Source organism: Chiloscyllium punctatum, chromosome 23 (genome assembly GCF_047496795.1).
Source record: "Chiloscyllium punctatum isolate Juve2018m chromosome 23, sChiPun1.3, whole genome shotgun sequence".
NCBI classification, from domain to species: domain Eukaryota; kingdom Metazoa; phylum Chordata; class Chondrichthyes; order Orectolobiformes; family Hemiscylliidae; genus Chiloscyllium; species Chiloscyllium punctatum.
In genome coordinates, this window is record NC_092761.1 from 15,856,631 (window position 1) to 15,874,104 (window position 17,474).

A 17,474-nucleotide genomic window follows, 5' to 3' on the forward strand; every position below is an offset into this window, starting at 1 on the left:
ACCTTAACTTCTTCCCCTTATCCTACATGTAACATTGGATAATTTCAAATCTCGTCTAATCTTTATCAGTTAAATCTGTGAGAACGCATCTGAGATTACATACTTACGACACGCTACGTGTACGATTTTTAAATTAAAAGTCTGTAACATAAGACTCCAATGAAATAGCCTTTAAAGCGTTCAAAAAATGTCAGCAGATTGGGGTCCGTGTACACAACCATCTCCAACACTCTGTTTGTGAGTACACATTAAAATGTTATAACTGTAATACCAAACTCAACAGTCCTTTCTCAATCGTGGAATATTTTCCCTGGTGAATGTTGAGCTTCTTTGAAAAGGACGATCCCATCTCATCACAGTGCAGCTCCAACTCCTATGTCACTCACATCGACGGCAACTTTGAAATGTTTTCAAGCATTTGGTGTAGCTGAAACTGATTTGGTGCTCAATATTTCTTTTTAATGGTCGAATGTCTTCTGGCATTGTTCTGTCATCCAATACTTTGTGTTTTTCTTCAGCAAGTCGGTAAACGGTGCTACTACACTGCTGACATTTGGAACAAACTTCCGATAGAATCCGCTGACTCCGAAGGAGCGAAACACCTTTTTTCTTCGAGGTTGGCCGTGGAAATTCCTCGGTTGCTTTTGTCTTTGCGTTCCATGGGATCACCCTTCCATGACAGATATTTTGTCCCTTGAACATCATGTCTGCTTTCACAAATTGTGTTTTGTTTAATTTTATCAGCAGTTTTGTTTCTCGTATTCGTTCAAAAAGCTCTGCCAACTGTACCAAGTGATCTTTCCAGGACTTAGTGAAGATCACGACATCGCCTAAACGGACTGCACAGTTTATTAATCAGGCTACAACTCTGTTCATGAGTCTTTGGAATGTGTTGGGTGTGTTTGTCATTCCAAAGGGCATCACTTTGAATTGATACAGACCATTTGCTGTTACAATTCAGAAATTTCTTTCACTGTCTCTGATAAAGGTACCTGCCAGAAACCACGCATTAAATCCAACTTCGTGATGTAACTGACTTGTCCAACTTTCTCGATACAGTCCTCCAATGTCGGTATTGGATGAAAGTCTGATTTTGTAACAGTCTCGATCTTCCAATAATCCAAGCAAAATCATTGAGTCCCATCCGGTTTGGGAACTAAGATGATTGGCGAGCTCCACTCGCTCGGGCTTGGTTCAATGATGTCCTCATTGAGCATAACCTCCACCTCCTTCTGGACCTGTCTGGCTTTGAGGGATAAAGCCGATATGGATTGTTTTATCGGAACAGTTCTCTCTACAACAACTTCATATACAATAGTCCCCACCATATGATTCTAACATATGTCCTCACATTGCAATAACAAACCTTTCAACTGTGTTCTATGCTCCTGAGACAGACAGTTTACTAATCTATCCCACTGCTCAAGGACTTCTACGTTTTTGACATATTTTGAGGCACATCGAAATCCACGACATTTGGATTTGATTCCTCACTCTGTGGGGAAGTAAATAACACCTGTTTCTCCAATTCTTTCTCTCCTCTACTTTTCAGAAGGGGACCTGCACACTCATTTATAAGTCACATGAAGTGGTCTTCAAATGTGGGAATTGGCAACAGAGGTGCTAGTTTCATTTCTGTCCATGGCCTACCTACCATTTGGCATGAATGACAAACGTTAACCATATATTTGTGCATTCCAGGTCAATAAAAATATTTTTGTCCCTTAGCCCGAGTCTTTCGTACCCCATGTGATCTCCTACAGGTAGTTCATATGCTACATGTAAAACCTCCTGTCTCTATGCTACTAGCAACACAATCTGGTGCACCCCAGCACATTTCTCCTCTGCACTAACCTGATGTGCTCTCTATTTCTGTCTTAAGGTCTATCTTTCAGATAATAACCCTCATGAATATCCTCTGCCTCCTTTTCAGAGTACACATCCACATATATATCTTTTATCATCTTGTCTGTCTGTTGCAAGTCCCTTAGCCTTTCAGGACAAAACACCTCTGTCTGACCCACTGCCTGTTCAGGTTTTCCCTACACCATGAAGGCAAACAGGGTGTCCGTTAACTGAATCTCAACTCCTTCATCTTTGTCTATAGTTTGTCCTTCGTGCTGTGACTTATAATAGTGGGATATGGTTACTGCACAGCCTGGGAAAATACCAGGATATTTCCGATTTAACAATTCCATTTCTTTGTCTTCCTTGGACTTCTCCACAACAAGGGTTGTCACTCCCAACTTGGACCCTGCTAAACCCTTCCCAAGAACAAACTGCATTCCTGGATGTGACAGTCTGTCAATCTTTCCCGCTATAACTTCCCCAGTCTTGATTAGGCAGTCCATCCTGATCTTACGTAGGGAAATGCTAAATTTCTGTCCATCTTTCCCATAAATTAATGCATTCCCAGGTAACAGATCAGAAAGATTGCAAATTCATTCATCTCTTCCTATTATCGACTGGTTAGATCATGTATCTCTCAAAATGGTAACTTCTTGCTCTTCCACCCCTGTTATTTCTGAGTAAACTTTACTCACAGACGCAAATTCTTTATAGAGATCAGGTACCAACTCTATATCCAGCCCCTGCCTTGGCTGTGAACTTTCCTGCAGCTCTTCGATCTTGTTGGGGTTTCCTTTAAATCTTTCACTAATGCCACTGGCTTAGCTTCGTTTACCACATCTTTTCCCTCAGTCCTTTTCTTAACAATCAGCACTGTGACCATACATTAACCTCCTTATGTCGTGAAAACACCTTTCCCCAATGCCCTTCGGAAACCACCAGCACTGTAATTTTCTGTGTCCCACTCCATTACAGTAAAAACACCTGAGGCCTTTCACATCCTTTTCACTCTCTTGGGCAGCTTCTTTAACCTGTGGTAACCTCATATGTTCTACTCTTTCTTTTATAGTGTTGCATCTCCCCTTCTCCCAAACTCTATCCCTCACAGGACAAAATTCTGGCTGGAAGCTTGTCTTATGCAGCAGCATGTATTCATCTATTAATTCTCCTGCCCTTGTCAATTTCTGAACTTTCTTTTCCTCCACGTGAATTATTACCATCTCTGGAATTGAGGTTTTAAACTCCTCCAGCAGAATAATCTCCCTTAGAGCCTCACAAGTCTTATCTATCTTTAAAGCCTGCACCCATCTATCAAAATACCTATGTTTAATTCTTTTGAACTCAACATAAGGCTGATCTTGTTCCTTCTTTATGTTTCCGAACTGCTATCTATATGCTTCCAGGACCAATTCGTAAGCACATAAAATACCTTGTTTCACGTCTTCATAATCTCTTGACCCCTCAACTGGCAGGGCAGCAAATACCTCACTAACTGTGCCTACCAGCTTAGCATGAACTACCATTACCCATAAATCCTTTCACCACTCTACCTGCCTATCCATTTTTTCAAATGAAATAAAGAAGGCTTCAACATCTTTCTCATCAAAATGTGGCAGAATTTTGACATAGTTGTATACATCACTAATGTCTCTTTTACTCTCCAGCCTGTTCACTTGAGTTTGCTTACTAAATCACAACTTCTCAAGTTGAAATTCACTCTCCCTTTGCTCAACTAAGAACCTTCTCCTCTCTTTTTAATCCCCTCTCTCTCTTCCCTCTTGCTTTCTCTTTCTTCTCTCTCTTTCTCTCTCCCTTTGTTTATCTTTAAAACTACATTTTCTTCTATTGTAATTTAAGTTTTTTCTAAATCTCCTACACTTTTCTGTTTCTCTGGCACACCTTATTGTTTGAGTAATTTCCTGACAATTTCAGCTTTACTCTTGTTCTTGGTTAAACCCAAATCTAAATTCTTTGCTAATTCTAAATGTTTGGCCTTTATTTTTCCTTCTAAATGCTTTCGGCAAATGTGAAAATCTTCTTAAAAACCCAGAATCTCTTTAACATTTTTAAAGAGCCATTTCTCTCACTTTAAATTTAACTAACCACAAGTAATGAAATTAAACAAAGTGACTCGTCGACTTTTTATTTAAAGCTCTCGGATAATAACGTGTAAATGATTAAATCTACTGTGCATTTTCATACCACAAACGCATTTAACTATGCCCAAATCTCAGACTGGATCTGTCTAAACTTGTTCTAATCGCAGACAAAAGGCCCCAAACTGTTATGACACAGGGGAAACCCCTCTCCTAATCTGGACCGGCCACAAAGTAAAAAGTGCACCTCATGCTGGCATCTGTTAAATTTCGAGAGGCAAAGATGCATTTACAGATGTCACTAGTTAAAGTAAATTTAACAATTTTGTTATTTAAGTCCAACAGAGAATATTAAAATGAACAATTATTTAGAACTCGTTTCGTTAAATCTATCTTTTACCTCCCACTCTACAATACTGGTCTGATGAAAGAAAACACCATGATTAAGATTTGTAAAAAATACAATCACGTTTCAAAATCAGTTAGCTTTGTCAATTCTCCTTTGTAGATTTTTCTCTGTAGATTTTTATCTCGGTTGGCTTTGATGTTCTGCTGTGCAAACGTCTTACAGACAGGTACCTTTCAGAAAGCTCTTCAGCTAGCAGTCTACCTTTGTGGATGCCCTTGGCAGTTCTCTCCCTAAATGTTCAAACTGTCCAGTTTTACACCACAAAACATTCGATTATTTCATTGATGTTGATGTCATCAAATGCAGTATATTTCAAACTCCATTGGATTTTAGAGTGTTTGGGCATAGTTAAACTGACTGGCCGAATTTGAGTTTGATTTGGTATCATGACAACTCAGACTCACTATTTGTTTCACAGTCAAATGTTACATTTTAACTTTTTTTTCAGAACAATGTACACCTCTAAACCTTCATATCAATATCGTTTGTCAGCCCTATGTAGTTTTCCATGAATTTGATCACCTAAGTTCACATAATAGATTTTTTCAAAATAAGACCCGCTTTCCCTCATCCTTCCTTTGTCTAAATCCTTCTTTCCAGTTATGATTCCAATTGCTTACAATGTTACCGGTATTCTTCGACAAAGTCATACATTGTGTGTGTTTTGTGAATAATCCTCTGTAATTGAAATGAGATGAACAAATGAGATGCAATCACATTCCCATATGAAGAAGTAAATGTGAAACTTTTACGAGCTTTCTGATTTTAAAAAGATGCAAAAATCTCCTTTATTTAGGATTGGGAAAGTGAATAAATGACGTTCACAGACAGAACAGGATTAATTAAATAAAGCTTTACTGGGATCATTAAATGACCAAATATTTATTTTTCTCCTGAGAGTTTAAATTCAGCTTTGTTTCAAGTCTGAGTTGTGTATGTTTTTGTCAATATGCATACATCATCAGTGACAAAACCACAAGTTGCTGGTAATGCTCAGTATTTCTGGAAGTATCTGTTATGAGAAAGCAGATTCAACATAGGGTAACAGAATGGGTCTATGTTGCTTACTTTTTGCCGATAGTATTCAACCATGTGCCGGTTAGGTGCATTAGTCAGGGGCAAATGCAGAGTAATCGAGTAGGGGAATGGGTCAGAGTACATTACACTTCGGAGTGTCAGCGTTGACGTGCTATGCGAAATGGCCTGTTTTCCCACTGCAGTGATTCTATGATTCTATGAATTCTTCATGCAAAGGGCGGTTGGTGCGAGGATCAGGGATGTCTCCGAGCATGTTCTGGGCATACTGAAGGGGGAGGGTGAACAGCCAGCGGTCGTAGTACACATTGATACGAATGACATCCTTAAGAGGAGTGAAAGGTCCAGCAAGGAATGTTTAGGAACAGAGACCTGAGTTTAAAAGCAGGATCTCCATGGTTGTGTGGGAAATAGAACCCATTGACTTCAATAACTTCAGTCTGAGACAAGATCTGAAGCAGCAGTATCGGTTATTATACTCTTGCAAGTGTGGTGCCTTTAAGATAGGCACACCGAATTTAACAAGTACACAACTTTTTGTACAATTCATTCCTCTTTTACTCCTCCCCCACTTATTCCATTGCTTCTCCCCTGTTTACATCTCCTACTTCTTTCAACATGGCTATTTATCTCTTGCCTCATCTGGCCTTGTTCGTGACAAAAATGCATGTCGTGCTTGGCTGTTTCACCACATCCCTCTATGGTCTATTGTTATATATCCTCCTTGACTGCCATCTGCTTCCTTCTTCACTAAAGCAACATTTCCTTCCATTCTTTGCCCATACTGAGCCCTATGAACTCTTGATTGTGTTTTTTTTTGTTTTTGCTGAAGCGGGAAACAGATGCTTATAACTGTTTGTACAAGCATATCTCGCTTAACCTACACCCCTCTTCCACTTTCATTTTTCAGCCTTGTGATTGTTGCAGATAACAACATTTATAATTACTCATCACAATTCCCCCTTTCTATTTTTACATACAATTATTGTTTCTGCATTTTTTCCTTTAAACATCGCCCCCAAAATTCACAAGTATCATTCCAGAGACTTCATCCATCTTGGTCTCACTCATCCCCTCATTATTTAATAGAAAAAGGTCCTTCTCCCTGATTCCCTTTTAGGGGCATCTCTTTCATTAAGGCTGTCTCAATCAGTCTTTGGTTGAGCCCTCAAATATAGAGTATGATGTAACAGCCATTGGCTACCAATGCCCTGGCTACTACTGTCAGGGAAGTAAGGTTGGAAACCACCATTCCCTTCCATTTTCTAAACAATGATTGAAGCCATCCCGTGAGAGATGTGTCTTCTCCTGAATTATCAGCAGTTCCTCTGCTTAGATAGTCAATTCCCTTACGGTCCGAGTAATTGAACCATCAGGTGCAGTGTTATTGGGAATGAAGGTAAAACAGCTTCCTCCTAACATCACACACACACACACACACACACCCTTTTACCACTAGAATCATATCAAGGGCCATTCTGTTTTCCCAAGCCATCCTACTTGTCGCATCAAGCTGTTCTGATATTCCTTTAACAGCATCTCTTGTATAATTTATAAATCGCTGTTGGTTATAGAAAATGTAAATTATCCAATCTACATTTTTATTAACTGTCACCCACCAAAAGAGAGCTGACTCGTAGCCTGCTGCAATCTGGTTGCGAGGCTTGAACTCATCAGGTACACCGCCTCCGCCCCCCCCCACCCCCCACCCAGGGACTCCTATAGAATTGAGGTAAATCCTGTCATCAAAAGAAGAATCTAAGAGTGATTTCTTACTCCTCTTTTACTCTACTATCTTTTCCTTCTCAAATGCCAGGGTAAATGGAATTGCCAATTGTACAATTGCACATATCCCTCTCCAATTCGGAGGTAGGGTGGGTCTCAATATTTTGCCTCTACAGTACCACCATAGATCCGCTTGGGGAACCTTCACTGCTGAGTAGTTCCCTCCATTGTCTGTATCGGTAAAATTCTTAATCTCTGTACATAATTTCAGCTTCCCCAAATCTCTAGACCAATTTGTACCTCCTCTATGCACATACAATGTGTGATTTCCGATTGCGGCTGAGAACATGGGGTGGGGGGGTGCTTTTAAGTCTTTCATCTCCAAGGGATGGAACATCATAGATAGGGAGGTGCAGTTCCTATCATTCCATGCAGTCTTATCCTGGTACAGGACTATCATATGTTTCATGCCCTTCCTGTCTCGCTTCACCCGAGTGGAAAGGGAACCACCTGGGCCACTGGCCGACCAGAGGCATTTGCATAGCAATTGCGCTTGTTCAGAATTTTTACAGTGTACTTTACCCATTCAACCCAGGCATTTGCAACCCCGTACTCAGTTTCTATTTCAATGGTCTGTTTAAGTCCGTTATCTCTATAATTTTTACTACTTTAAAGTCATCAGGAGGGGTGAAAGGTTGTGCCTTATTATCCAGTAGTTCTGCCCGTTTTCCCTGTCCTACGCTAATTCGAAAACAACAGCCCAAGAAATCATTCCCGTTAGTCTTCATTTCTATCCCAAAAGTTTAATTTAATTGTACCTGATAGGTGCCACACACCCCCACCCCCCTCCCAGAGTTGCTTCGTGGGATGTTTCATTATCGTTCAATATATTGGGTTACACTGTATTGGGACAATCAAAAGCTGGTCAGTAGGTGGCCCAGTGTATTTTGACGAGACCATTATACCAAGTACCATCCCCTAGGCCATTCCCATAGGACTTAAGATGTATCTCTGAGCTGCGGTACTGTCCCTGATTATCTACATCCCCACAATTTACCAAGCTGCATGCATCGGTGTCTATTACTTGCGGGCTTTCAGACTCAGGAAGCATTAATAACACACACGAAATTGATGTTTGACAAAATCCCGATAAGAAGAGAGCTATTATCATAACTCTAAGCATCCCCAGTATTCTAAAATCATGCTGAAGCACCAAAAGACCTAAGATACAATCCTACAGAAATAATCCCGCGCTCGCTTCTCCACTGTATAATCAGTTACTCAAAGTCTCTTTAGCCTGAGTTTCAGTGGGTCTTGCGTTGATTCGGCTGTCCAGACTTCTTCCTCAACTGAAGATTCCACTGGCCCTTTGATCCGAGTGTAGTGAGTCCAGCCTTTCTCCACCGTCCTTATTGCCGTTTTGGTAGTCAAAAGAGCCTGGTACGGCCCTTCCCAGTCCGGCTGCAATTTAGTCCCTGTCCTTGAATTTACTAAGAGCCAATCTCCCAGTCGAATCGGATGAACAGCGAATTCAAGGGGCGGAGTCTGTGCCAATAAACCCTGTTTCCCGAGGAAAGACAAAGAGGAGGACAAACCCAGTACATACTTCTTTAAGAACAAATCTTTAGTTTCTGGGTTTGGCAGTGGCCAGACGATATGCCTCCACCCATCCGGATAAATGATCAACTATTACCAACATATATCTCAGTCTTCCCACTCGGGGTAATTCGGTGTAATCTACTTGGATGCTCTGGAATGTTCTTAGCCCAGGTTCTCTCCCTCCTGGGACTTGTTTTCTTAACACTTCCTTGTTTACATTTTTACGTGTTATGCATCCCTCACATATCTGTTTGGCGATCGTATGCATCCCGTTGCATCCATATTTCCTTCAGACTAAATCACACATTGCTTGCACACACCAGTGGCTCCCCTGATGTCAGACAGCCATCATTTCTCTCAGCATCATTTTTTTAACATTTCCCTTCCATTAGGTAACATCCAATGTCCCTCTTCTGTTTTTACACCCCCGAAATTTTTCAATTCTTTTTCCATCAGTAAACATTGGAGCTTCCCAAAGACCTGGGACAGTAGGTTTTCGGGAATAAAGCACCGCTTCTTGTGTGTTCAGGGCAGTTAGTTACCTTATCGGCCAGTAATGTAGCTTTCCATTCTTTAATTAACAATCAATTAATGCAGTCATGTTTTAAATTAACCGTGAATCAATACGAAAGGTCACTGAGAATGTGTGAAGGGATCCTGCCAATTAATATTGATTCAGGCTAACACAATCGATTTATTATAAATATTAATTATAAATTATATAGATTATATAAATAAAATAATCATTATCTGTAATTCAAATTGGAAACGCAACAAGTGACCAAAACATTTTTTTTTAAAACTGTAATTGCGCAGTTCTGTTTGTTTACCAGTCACTTGTGATTTCTCATTCTGTTTCTGTAATTTTTTGCCCGAGCACATTCATTTTTAAGAACCTCGACAGCTTTCATAGCACCATTTGCAGTTAATTCAATCCCAAAATTTTGTGGCAGTATTTTGTCATGAGCGCAAAACTGATACTTCGTGCCTCTCATCACAAAACCGTCACCATAATCCAATTAACTCTTTCGTTCCTCCTCCCTTGGGCTTAAAATTTAAGGATGACCTTGCTGCCCCCGTATCGACTAGGAAAACGACGTCCTTATTATAAAGTCGCACCTTTAAATTTATCAAGTGTTCCTGATGGGCCTCAGGGGGCAGGAATCCTTGACACCCATATTCTTCATCGAAATTCATAAACAATATCGCCCTCTCTTCCCTTTTTAGATCCGGACATTCCCGCTTAAAGTGAACTGCTTTTCCACAGTAATAACATCCCACCTGTCAGGATTTCCACCTCGATCCCCGTCCCTGTCCACCAAACCCCTTAACATCAACCCCTTTATTTTCAACATGCTGCCCACCACCATTCCGGTTTCCGTCTCTTTTTAGTTTGACCTTTTTTTATTAACTCATTATTTTTGACTTTTGTTTCTGCTTCTCATGTTACGTTGCCAGAAGTTTGTTTGCTCCCTATAATTTCAAATGCCAATTCATCAATTTACGCTTGTCTAACGTTAAAGCCTGTTCCTAACTATACATTTTGGAACCTTACTTATAATATATATTTATATATTATAAATTCATTTATTCAGTATTTAATACTTAAAATGTAAAATGCATACAGTTCCCAACTTTGAAATCTACTATAATTACCCGGTTTTATTCCCTTAATTTAATCCTAAAATTAGTTTTCTTAAGTAGCCTTAACCAGTCATTGCTCAATTACAATACCATAGGTAGTGAAATAATCAGAGGTGTCTTAAAAGGATTTGTCTATTCTAGTTTAAAAAAACTTCTAATACATGAATAATAGCCGAATCCAAGGACACAGATATTAACCATTGGATTTTTAAAATTACAATCTAATGTTGAACTGAAACGTCAATTGCCCTCCATACATCACTGATATGTAAGGATAAAAGAGATTAGTTAGAAACTGATAGTGAGGCAGTCGTGACCTGTAAAAGAACAGGAGTTAACATTTTAGTTCATGATCACTGTAATATCCTTACCTTTAAAATAAATCATGTTAAATTTCCATAATAGAAATCAGATTCAAAATAGTCTCGGATCTCAAGCTCCAGGGAACAAAGCACAAACACTCAGTCACCAACAAACAAACGTGCCTTCAAACCAAATCACAAATGGTTAAACTTTCTACCAGCTGTACAGGAATTGGGGTTAGAGTCCTCTGGGTGTGGTTGGGGTTAGAGTCTCCTAAATTTGACTAGATTAATCAATTGGCAAGGGGAGCCTCAAAGAATGATTCATCGATTATTTCTTCGGGTAACACCTCGAGAAAACAAGCAGAGAACTGGCTTTGCTATAATATAATGAAGAAGGAGTGATAAGTCATACTGTAGTACAAGATCACCTCAGAAAGAGTGACCACAAAATGCTGCAGTTTTACATTCAGACTGAAACAGTGAAGAAAGAGTCACACATGTGAGGTTTAGAGTTGGACAACGATAATTTTACTGGCCTGTGGTAGGGCCTGGCCTGAATGGACTTGGCAAAACAACATTAAAGCTTGGCACAGATGAAAAACAGTGGCAACTACTTCGGGAGATAGTCCAAACTCCTTAATTAAAGTGTAATCCTGAGTGGAAGACGAATTTTAAAAAGGTGAAAAGTGATCCAAGTCGATACTAACATGAAGGTGATGGCCTGGTGGCATGATCACCGACTGCTGCTTTAGATAATGTTCTGGGGACTCACGTTCATATGCCGCCATTGCAGATGGTGGGATTTAAATTCAATATGAACCTAGAATTAAGAGTCGATTGATAATACTGAATCTATTGCTTATTGTTTGAAACATCCATATGTTTCACGAATGTCCTATAGGATTGGAAACCGCCATCCTTAGCCGATCTGATCTGCATGTGACTTCAAACCAACACAAATTTGCTTGATGCTTAACTGCCCTCTGGGCAATTAGGGAAGGACAATGAGTGTTGTCTAACCAGCAACGCCATCTTCCTATGAATGGAATAAAGAAAAACGCTTTAATTGTTCGCAAACCTTTGCTAAAAACAAAATCAAAATGGCTACGAAGGAAAATGTGTCGAAAACAGAAGAATTGATAAAGAATACTTCTCTGAGTAGGCAAAAAGTCAAAGAATGTTGAACGCAAATGTTGGCCTTTTAGAGAATGAAAACGGCAGGGTAGTAATGGGAAACACAGAAGGGGCAGAGGGAAAGCTAACACTTCTTGCTTTCACAGTGGAAGATAATTTCTTCCCAAAACTTACAACAACTGCAAAGGATCTTGTTGGAAGTACGATGCAGAGGGAAAATGGTACTAAATACATTGATGGGGTTAGAGGGAGGTCAGGCTCTCGGCCTGCACTCTATTATATTAAAAGAGGGAACAAGAGAGGTACCTAATGTGTTAGCTACGATATTCAAAAAATCCTTTGATTCTGGAACTGTGCTGAACTATTGGAAAATTAATAATGTGACGCTCGTATTCTAAACAAGAGATAGGAAAAAATGACAAAGTTTAGACTAGTGAGTTTTAACTCTGTAGTGGTGGAATTTCTTCAGTCAACCGTAACGTAGGAAATAACTGAATGTATAGAAAAACAAAGATCCGTTCACCACTGTCAGCACGGTTTCATGGTGGGCAGCTTGTGCTTGACACACCTGCTGGAGTTCTTTGAGAACACAACAAACAATGTGGATAATTGGGAGACAGCAACTGCTGTCCATCTAAACCTCAGAAGGCATTTGACAAGGTGCTGCATAAAGGACTGGTCGAGCAGGTTAGATCCCAGGGTGTTAAGGGTAGAGTATTGAATTGGATAAAAGATTGACTTACTGACAGAACACAGAGCATCGGGATAACTGGTCTTTCTCTGCCGAACTAAAACTAGTGAGGTGCTGCAGGTTTCAGTTCTCAGACCTCAACTGTTTACAAACAATCCAAATGACTTGGAAGGAGAGACAGAGTGTAGCAACTAAATTCACAGATGGTACTAAAATAGATGGCAAACAGGCTGTAATTCGGAAATAAAGAGTTTACAAAAGAATATTAAAAATTGGGGCAGATTGTTATATCTGGCAGATGGTGTTTAATGTGGTTAAGTGCAAAGTTGAATTTCCTTCCGTCACTCCTAATTTCTATGTTCTTGTGTTGCTCCATCTGCAGTTCTTTGAATTTTATTCATGGTTGGTGGCTGGGGTGAATGACTCGTGGGTTTTGGTCAAGGGAGGTGTAGGTTGCTCTGTGTCTCTGGAACAAGACAGTGATGTGGAGAAAAGACCGCAGTCAGGCTTTGTTGATTCCCACAGCAGGCCTTGGCACTCAGCTGGCCTATCCCTGCTCTTTATTCCTGATGTTTAATTGTCTTGAGTAAACCACATCAAAATGTTGCAGTCCATAATTAGCATGCCCATTTCATAATAAAGACACAAATTACCATTCCGATCAGAAGTAAATACTTGGCAATTCTTCTGAGATGTCAATGACTATTTGCTGCAACTTAAGTCTGGGATGTGAGTGAAAAACACTTTAGCATTGTTGCAAAGTTATATTTACATATTGAGTAAAGATATTACATTATCAACAATGTTGGAAAGTGTCATACTGTATATCTTACGAAAAATATTTTGAACTATTATAAAAGAATACAAACATTGAAAAGATTAGAAAAGGAAGATGTGAAGAGTACATAAGTCTTTAATGAGGTCAGGGGAACGGGCAAATATTGATCTTTGGATCATAGTTGAGAAACTGATTCTGTTTTTGAGCATGTTGGAGAGTTGAATGGAAAATTTGTATTATTTCAATGAACAGATTGCGAAACGGAGGCACGAGGAATGGGGAATCTGGATCACAAAACAAACCTCTGCATCAATATCACATTTTTCAGAATACTATATAAATCTAGAAATATTTTAAAACCAAATACATTTAGAAATAGCAAAGATTTTCTACAGTTTACAGATTAATGGTGAGACCACTTTCACATTATAAGTGTCTCCTTTTTATTGAGCCTACGAGTAAGGGGAAAGGCTGCTCTCTGATCACCCTGCGCATACCCCTCATGCTGTTTAACACCACCACCAGGAGCCCGTCTCAACCTTCTTTGCTTAAAATTAAAATCAAGTAAATCAAGACTCTCTTCAGTTTGAGTACTCTCTATGTGATACATTTTTCATCAGCGATTGATCTGCCCACCTGAACAGTTGGTTTATACGCTCCTGTAACTTCGCACGTTCCTCCTCGCTGTGAACCACCAGCTTTTCATTGTGTCATCCACAACGTTATTTATCATTCCCCACAAGCTCCATCCCTCCCATTCTCATCATCATCATTTACGAAGTTCACTACTTAGCCTTGATTTTCTTCCCGTTCTCTTGTTATTCCTATTTTTGTGAATTTACAGCGTAATGCAGTTGAGGTTTTTTATGAGGGAGCCACGAATTTCATTTTGGACATGAAGCTGAATTCGCCTTTTATACTATGCCCTTCTCTATGATTTATTCAGAAGGCTTGCACGTAATTAATATTGGATTAGGTTTCGTTGGCTTTCCCTGCAACATTTGGGTTTGATATGGACCTGGGTAATGTTCTTTGTATCATTCCTGCAATAGTCAGGGCTGAAGGAACGTTCCGTCTGTATGATGAACACAGATTCACAATTTTGTTTGAAAGAGTTCGAGTGATGAGGATAAAGATTCAATTAAATTCTATATTTAGAATCGTGGCAGGAGATTAAACCGTATTGTAAAGTCACTTTGAATTGGGAACAAATAATTAAAACATGCATCCGCATTTCTTCATATTGTAAAAACAGTTTCACATAATGTTCTTAGAGCAGCATGGATCTTACAGCTGCTCCTGGGATTGCAGACAGTTAAATATTTAATGTAGTCTTTTTTGCAGTTGATATAGTTATTATAGTTTATTAAATTAACATCATTTTTTCTATTTTGTTTCATTTAGATACAAAAACAATTTAAAAAACTCGCAATTTTCTTTCAAAAGACTTTTTGTTTTAAAAGAGCTTTTTAAGTGTGGTTTACAAAAGAAAGGAAAAGTCTATTTCTGTTTTAAAAGGTTTCTTTTATTACACTGCACATGTGTTTTTGCTTTGAAAAATTAATCAGCTCTTTTTAAATTACAGAGTTGTACCTTCCTTCCGGAGAGTCCGACACGTTTTCAGCTCCGGAGGAGACTACTTTGTTCTCGGGATTTATTGAAGAGGAATATTTTTATTGATTCAATTAGCTAAATGGTTGATTTTGTTTACGTTTTATATGTTTGATATGTATATGTATATATATTTCCTTTTTTTAACGTTGTTGTCTGTAGGTAATGAAAGGTAACATCTATATAAGTTGTCAAAAGCAATCCTACTTTTATGCATAATGTTATTAAGGCCACACGTAAGGTACTGTGAGAGATGGCTAGAAGATTAGGAAAAAAATGCTATCCAGCAAATCTGTTAGATAGTTGGGTGACTGTCAGGAAAGATAAGAAGGTAGTTCATGTCTCCGGTGGTTATACCTCTATCAATATGTTTTTCTGCTTTTAGAACAGCTGAAGGGGATTGCCTCTCTGAGGAAAGTGGAAGAGCAATCAATTATTGGACAATTGGAATGATTCTTATGTTCAGCAGCGTTTGAGAAGAGTTAGTAGAATTATTGCTTCAGTGGACTTTTCTATCAGGGGCATCAACAGGAGATTCTGGGGCAGTGACCGTTAATTTAGGATGGTTTGTTGCTTTCCCTGTGCGAGGATTAAGAACGTTTCGAAACATTTCAAGCACATTGTTAAAGGTGAGATTGAATAGCCAAACATTATTGTAGATAATGGCAGGAATGACACTTTTTAGGGAAAGATTAACACAGTACAGTGTGAACTTAAGAGGTGAGGTAGAGTATTAAAAATAAAACCGTTAAAGCAATACTTTCTTGTTTACTACCAATGCCAAACTCAACTGGGAAGGAACAAAGGGTTAAAGGAGAAAAATCAATGGATGAAGAGCTATTGTGTTATTGAGGGATTTAGATTTTTGGGAAATTGGAAACTATTTTAGATTAGAAATGACCTGTTCAGAAAAGATTGGTCTAATCTAAACTGGAGAGCAATGAATATCTTAGCAGGGAGATTTGCTCATTCTATGTAGGGAAACTTTATATTGATAGAGACGGCAAGGGGGATATTCCTAGTAGCAGTACAAATGGCAGGATGGTTAGAGTAGTTTATGAATGTGAGGAGAGCACGTCAATTAGAAAAGAAAAACGGAAGAGTCAAGATTATATAGTAATTCTGAAGCATGACATTTCATTTATTTCAATGTAAGGGGTCTTACAGGGAAGGCTGAGGAACTCAAGGCATATTTAAGAACATGGAATTGAGACATCATATGTATTACAGAAATTTAGTTGAGAGATGTTCAAGTCGAGAGTGTATTTATGGGAAAACACAGCAGGTCGGCAGCATGTGAGGAGCAGGAAAGTCAACGTTTTGGGCAAAAGCCGCTCATGTGGAATGGGCTGATGAAAGGCTTTTGCTTGAAACATCGAGTTTCCTGCTCCTCGGATGCTGCCTGACCTACTGTGCTTTTCCACCACCACACTCTTGACTCTAATATCCAGCATCTGCAGTCCTCACTTTCGCTTGAAAGATGTTCAAGACTGGCAATTCAATGTTCCAGATGTAAAGGGTCATATAAAAGATGGAAACAGACATGCGGAGGGCAGGGAGGGGGAGGTCTGCCATTTTTGATTAAGGAATAAATTATTGCTGTAACTGGGAAAGATATTTCTGAACAATTATCCAGTTAAAATATTCATGAAGTATTAAAAATAAGAAAATAAAGTTGACTTTGAACAGATTGCACTAAATGCTCATTTGTGACAAATCGTCCATTGAAAATATATTCGTCGAAATTAAAAATAAGAAAGGAAAGAGCATGTTTATTGTATTGTACCATATGCTCTCCCAAAGTAAGAAAGAAATTGTGTAACAAACATAAAGGGAGATCTCGGACATATGTAAGCTTACAATAATGGGGGATTTTAATTTTCTAAAAATTGATTGGGACTACCATAGCGTTAACGGGTTGGATGGTGAAGAATTTGTCAAATGTGTTCACAAAAATTTTCTTCATCAATATGCGGATGATTCTAACAGAGAAAGAGCTAAACTAGGCCTTCTTTCGTGCAATATGCAGGGCAAGTGACTGAAGTAAACGTGAGGGCATATTTTGGGTTTTGCAATCATAACTCTATTCGTTTCATAATGGTTATGGAAAATAATAAGTCTTTCATTCATGTTTGCTTTAATTGGAGTACCATAAATTTTAATGGCATGGGACAAGGACTTACCAGGTTTAATTGGAGTAGACTGTTAGCAGGTAAAACGATGTCTGACAAGTGGGAGGCGTTCAACAGTATGACGTTGGCAGTTGAGAGGCATTATGTTCCTTTTAGAGTGAAGGGTAATGCTGGTAAGCTTAAGGAACAATGGACAACTACAGTTATTTAGCTTTTATTCAGGAATCAAAGAAAACCTTACTTTAGACATAGAGAACTTTATTCAATTTCATCTCTTAGTCAATATAAAGAATGTGGGGCATTATTTCGAGAGAAATCACGAAAGCAAAAAAAGATATGAGATAGCATGGACGGATAAGGTTAAGGATAATCCAAAGATATTGTGCAACTACATTAACAGCAAGAGGGTAACCACAGAGAGGGTAAGGTCTCTCAAAGATCATGAAGGATATCGATGTTTTGAACCA